Raw genomic sequence first — 6,000 nt, 5'->3', positions numbered from 1 at the left:
CCACTTCTGCTGGGGATGGTTTTTCCTTTTTTCTTTTCCCTGCTTTGCTATAAAACTTGCTGGGGATGATATTATTTGCTGGGGCTGATATTCCTGTTGAGGATGGTTGTTCTTTTCTCTTCCTTCCCCGCTCTATGTTGTCCGACCATTGTGGAACTTGTCGAGAATCTGTCGAAGTTGTTCTTGTATCTCACAAATCTGTTGGGGATCCTCTTGGAATTTGATCCATAACTTCTCAACTGTTGTTCTTTCTGTTTTTCTCCGACTTCCTCGGGAAATTTTGTCCTCTTGGGATCTAGACCCATTCGTCATTTGTTCTTGCGACAAACTTCTTTTCGCTTTGTTGCCTTATCTTTGGCCTGTCCTCTTCGCATTTTGCTTTGCACCATTTTGGCCACTGGTAGTAAGCTCTGAAAATCCTTTTCAAAAACAAACTACTAGGGAGGTAAAATCTTTAAACCAAGAAATGAAAAAGCGATGATTTCAAAAAAATAGAAAATGAAGAAGTCGTTAAATGCTGGGGAAAAAGAAAGAAAAGAACTTATCTGAATGATATAACCGATCCTCAACGATCATGTCGTGCATTCCGGATTAATCAACCCAGTTTATTCGTATCAATCAATCTTTCGGACAGCTTCATCTTGTTGGGGATAAACAAACACTCAACTTTTGCTAAATGTGGACCCTTTCCGCCAATCTTGCCTTGTCGCCTCATAGTGCCCTTCAAGGGGTTTTCACTGCTAAGGCTCTCTCATTTCTCTCAGCTCCCGTCGCCTTATGGTGCCTGTGAAGGTTTTCACCGATAAGACTCTCTCATTTTATTTTATCTTTTCAGCTGGGGATTTGGAGTGTTGCTGATATCACTCTCTCTGTTGGGGATTCTTTTCGGCTATCAATTCATTTCCAGTCCATGATCCTTTTCTCTGTTGGGAATCGGGGTGCTATCCCCGACTTCCGTTTGCATGACTTGGCACTTCTCGAATACTGATCAGGAGGTCTTTTTTGGACATCAATAGGGGTTTTTGTGTATGGCTAAAATAGTACAACTCTTGGAATCAAACTTTCTTACCAAAATTACAAACGCAAACTTCTGCCCCAGTTTTTCTTGCTTGTGGATTTTTATTTTTTTGTTACACTATGTTACATTATTCACACTATGTTACACTATGATCGAGCCGTGAGGCGCCTACGTATCCTTCTTTGAGGAATCAGGTCAAACGTAGTTCCCAATCCTTTGTTTTTCTTGTTACCCTTCTTTTGTCTTTATTACCATTATTTTTTCTCTTTTTTTTCTTTCATTTTCATTAATGATTCCAAAAGAGGGGTATGAAAGAACAAATAAGGCTCAAAAGGGGAAGCAAAGGTTAAAGTGTTTGGATAGAAGAAAGAATTGCCTCTGTCATTTCATTCTCCGATAAATGCCAAGTACAAACAAACAATAATTACAACTAAAAGAAATCATACATAATATCTCTTAACTGCGTAAAAATTTGATAGCCATGTGGACGCATTTCCCTTCGATGTCTGTTAAGCATAAAGCGCCATTGGACAACACTCTGGTTACAATGAATGGCCCTTGCCAATTCGGGGCGAACTTGCCTTTTGCTTCGGCCTGATGTGGCAGGATTCGTTTCAACACCTGCTGCCCCACTTCAAATTTTCTGGGGCGCACCTTCTTGTTGTAGGATCTCGCCATTCTTTTGATATAACTGGCCATGACACACAACTGTCAATCTCTTTTCATCAATCAGGTTCAACTACTCCAACCGGGCTTTGACCCACTCGTCATCATCAATCTCAGCTTCAGCGATAATCCGAAGGGATGGAATTTCAACTTCTGCCGGTATTACTACTTCAGGTCCATATACCAACAAATAAGGAGTTGCACCTACTGAAGTCTGAAAAGTAGTGCGATAACCCAACAATGCAAATGGTAATTTCTCATGCCATTGTCTGGACCCTTCTATCATCTTCCTCAGTATCTTCTTTATGTTTTTGTTGGCTGCCTCAACTGCTCCATTCGCCTTGGGACGATATGGGGTGAATTGCGGTGTGCAATCTTAAACTGTTGACATACCTCTTTCATCAAATTGCTATTAAGATTAGCACCATTATCTGTGATGATTACTTTTGGGACCCCAAATATGCAAATGATATGGGAGTGAACAAAATCCACCACTGCCTTCTTGGTTATCGACTTAAAAGTTTTAGCTTCAACCCACTTAGTGAAATAGTCGATGGTCACCAGAATGAACCTATGACCGTTGGTAGCTGCTGGCTCAATAGGTCCAATGACATCCATGCCCCAGGCAACAAATGGCCATGGTGCTGACATTATATGCAATTCTATCGGCGGAGAATGAATCAAATCTCCGTGTATCTGACACTGATGGCATTTCCACATGAAATTGATACAATCACGCTCCATAGTGAGCCAATAGTACCCTGCTCAAAGAATCTTCTTCGCCAATACATATCTGCTCATATGTGGCCCACAAACTCCAGCATGTACCTCTGTCATAACTATCGTGGCTTGACTGGCATCTATACATCTCAGCAATCCCAAATCTGGGGTTCTTTTGTACAACACTCCTCCACTGAGGAAGAATCCACTTGCCAATCGCCGAATGGCTCTCTTTTGATCTCCGGTGGCCTACTCCGGGTATATCCACATCCTAAGGTACTCCTTGACATCATAAAACCATGGCTCGCCATCCATTTCTTCCTCTATCATGTTGCAATAAGCATGATGATCACGAACCTGGATATACAATGGGTTAACATGAATTTTGTCTGGGTGGTGCAACATCGATGCTAAAGTGGCCAAAGCATCAGCAACCTCATTGTGAACTCTTGGGATGTGTCTGAACTCCACTGATCGGAATCACTTGCTCAGATCGTGCAAACATTGTCGATATGATATGAACTTCAAATCATGTGTTTCCCATTCACCCTGAATCTGATGCACCAGGAGGTCCGAGTCTCCCAAGACCAAGACGTCCTGGACATCCATGTCTGCAGCTAGTCGTAGACTCAAAATGCATACCTCATACTCAGCCATGTTGTAGGTACAATAGAAACGTAGCTGAGTCGTAACAGGATAATGACATCCTGTTTCAGAGATAAGTACCGCTCCTATTCCAACTCCCTTCGCATTTGCGGCTCCATCAAAGAAAAGCTTCCAACCTGGTTCCTCAGGTAATTCCAACTCATCTATATGCATCACTTCTTCGTCAGGAAAATACGTCCTCAACGGCTTGTATTCTTCATCAACAGGATTCTCAGCCAAGTGATCGGCCAGTGCTTGGGCTTTCATGGCCGTCCTTGTCACATAGACGATGTCGAACTCCGTGAGTAATATTTGCCATTTCGCTAACCTCCCTATGGGCATAGGCTTCTAGAAAATATACTTTAGTGGATCCAAGCGTGAAATGAGATAAGTAGTATATGATGACAGATAATGCTTCAATTTCTGGGCCACCCAAGTTAGGGCGCAACATGTCTTCTCAAGTTGAGTGTACTTAACCTCATATACTGTAAACTTCTTGCTGAGATAATAGATGGCTTGCTCCTTCCTTCCTGTAATGTCGTGTTGCCCCAGCACGCAGCCAAACGAATTCTCCAGGACCGTTAGATAAAGAATTAAAGGTCTCCCCGGCTCAGGTGGAACCAACACAGGTGGATTTGATAAATATCCTTTGATCTGGTCAAATGCCTCCTGATATTCTATCGTCCATTCTACCGCGGCATCCTTCTTCAGTAGCCGAAAGATGGGTTCACAAGTTGCTATGAGTTGAGCAATAAATCTGCTGATATAATTCAACCTTCCCAACAGACTCATTACTTCTGTCTTGTTCTTCGGCGGTGGCAAATCTTGGATAGATTTGATCTTTGACGGGTCTAGTTCAATACCTCACCGACTGACGATGAATCCCAACAGCTTTCCAGATGGAACACCAAAGGCACATTTGGCCGGGTTGAGCTTAATATCGTACCTTCGAAGTCTTTGAAAAAACTTCCTTAGGTCTGCTACGTGGTCTTCCTGATGCTTGGACTTTATGATTACATCGTCCACATACACCTCAATCTCTTTGTGTATCATGTCATGGAACACAGTAGTCATTGCTCTCATGTACGTTTCCCCAGCATTCTTCAAACCAAATGGCATTACCCGGTAGCAATAAGTCCCCCACAGCATAATGAATGTCGTCTTTTCCGCATCTTCTTGATCTATCAGAATTTGATGATACCCAGCATAGCAATCTACAAAAGATCTAATCTCGCGTCTGGCACAATTGTCGATCAAGATATGGATGTTGGGTAAAGGAAAGTTGTCCTTTGGGCTTGCCCTGTTTAGATTGCGGTAATCGACACACACCCTGATCTTCCCATCTTTCTTCGGCACCGGCACCATATTAGCCAACCAATCAGGATATCGAGTGACCCGAATAACCTTAGCTTGTAGCTGCTTGGTTACTTCTTCTTTAATCTTCACACTCATGTCTATTTTGAACTCCTTAATTTCTATTTGACGGGAGAGCATGCCGGGTCAGTAGGCAATTTATGAACCACTAAATCAGTGCTTAATCCTGGCATGTCATCGTACGACCATGCAAAAATGTCTTTGAATTCAATGAGTGCTTTAACTAGTTCTTCCCTGATATTTGGTTCAATGTGGATGCTTATTTTAGTTTCCTTGATATCGTCTGCATCCCCTAAATTGATGGCTTCTGTGTCATTTAAGTTGGGCTTGGGTTTTTCTTCGAACTGGCTTAATTCTCTGTTTATCTCTTCGAAGGATTCATCCTCATCGTATTCCGATTCATTATCATAATCGACCTCTTGTATAGTTAGTTCGGAATCAGATTGATCTTTTAGACTAGATTGAAGATCCATTGTGCATGCCATGTCATTAGAACCAGTATGAAAAGAACTGTTCAGAAAAAGAAAAGAAGAAAACAGAATTAAAACAAAAACAAAAATAAAGAGAGAAAATTTTTACTTTATTAAACTGTGGGATAACAGAGTTTCACACTTTTGACGAATACAAAAATAAAACTAAAACTGGATTACAACTCTGAATAATCCCAAAACACAAGAAAGAAAATCCAAAGCCTACTACCAAGACTCCCTCCGGGTAGGAAGAGGAGTAGATGTCCAATTGTTGACCTTGGCCTTAGGCCCCACAAATTGTATGTCTGCCTTACTGGAACCCTCTCCAGCTTCTATCATGTTGATATCAGCGAACATCTTTTCAAAGCCCTCATTCAAATCTCCATCTGGCCCGATTAGGGGTCCGAGAACTTTCGGGACCGACAACTTTCTGAATCCTGCTCTGACAAATAATCTGGATAGGCGTGGGATTGGCATAGGAAGGACCCAGACTCTTTTCTTCAACTTGCGGGCCCGCTTTACATCCGCTGCGGTAGGCTTGAATCCTAACCCAAAAGTATCCAAGTTCTTGGGCAAAGAAACTGGCTAGACAATACCCTGCAGATCAACCCCCAAACCTTTTCCTGATACAAACCCGCTGTTTAACATCTCCGAGGCTATCATGAAGGTCGCAGCGGCGATTTTGGGAAGTGGAAGGCCCCCACCCTCAGGAATTTTGTCTACTGAGACTGTGTCCAAAACCTGATAAACCCATGGGCCCTTGTCATTGTCGGTTTCTATGAAGGGCACAATGGCATCACTGACGGCATATGTACCATCATCCCCGTATACCACAATCTCTTGTTTATCCCATTCAAATTTTTCCATCTGATGCAGTGTAGAGGGCACTACTTTGGCTGCGTGGATCCAGGGTCGTCCCAACAGAAGATTATACGACACCGCCACATCTATCACTTGAAATTCCATGGTGAACTCGACTGGACCAATGGTTGATTCCAGTATGATATCACCCACTGTGTCAGTACAGCCCCCATCAAAACCTCGGACGCAGATGTTGTTCTTGTGAATCCTGTCATCATCCACCTTCAGTTTGTTCAGAGTGGCCAA

The sequence above is a fragment of the Nicotiana sylvestris genome, chromosome 4 (genome assembly GCF_000393655.2).
Source record: "Nicotiana sylvestris chromosome 4, ASM39365v2, whole genome shotgun sequence".
Taxonomy (NCBI): domain Eukaryota; kingdom Viridiplantae; phylum Streptophyta; class Magnoliopsida; order Solanales; family Solanaceae; genus Nicotiana; species Nicotiana sylvestris.
This window is presented reverse-complemented; position numbering follows the sequence as displayed.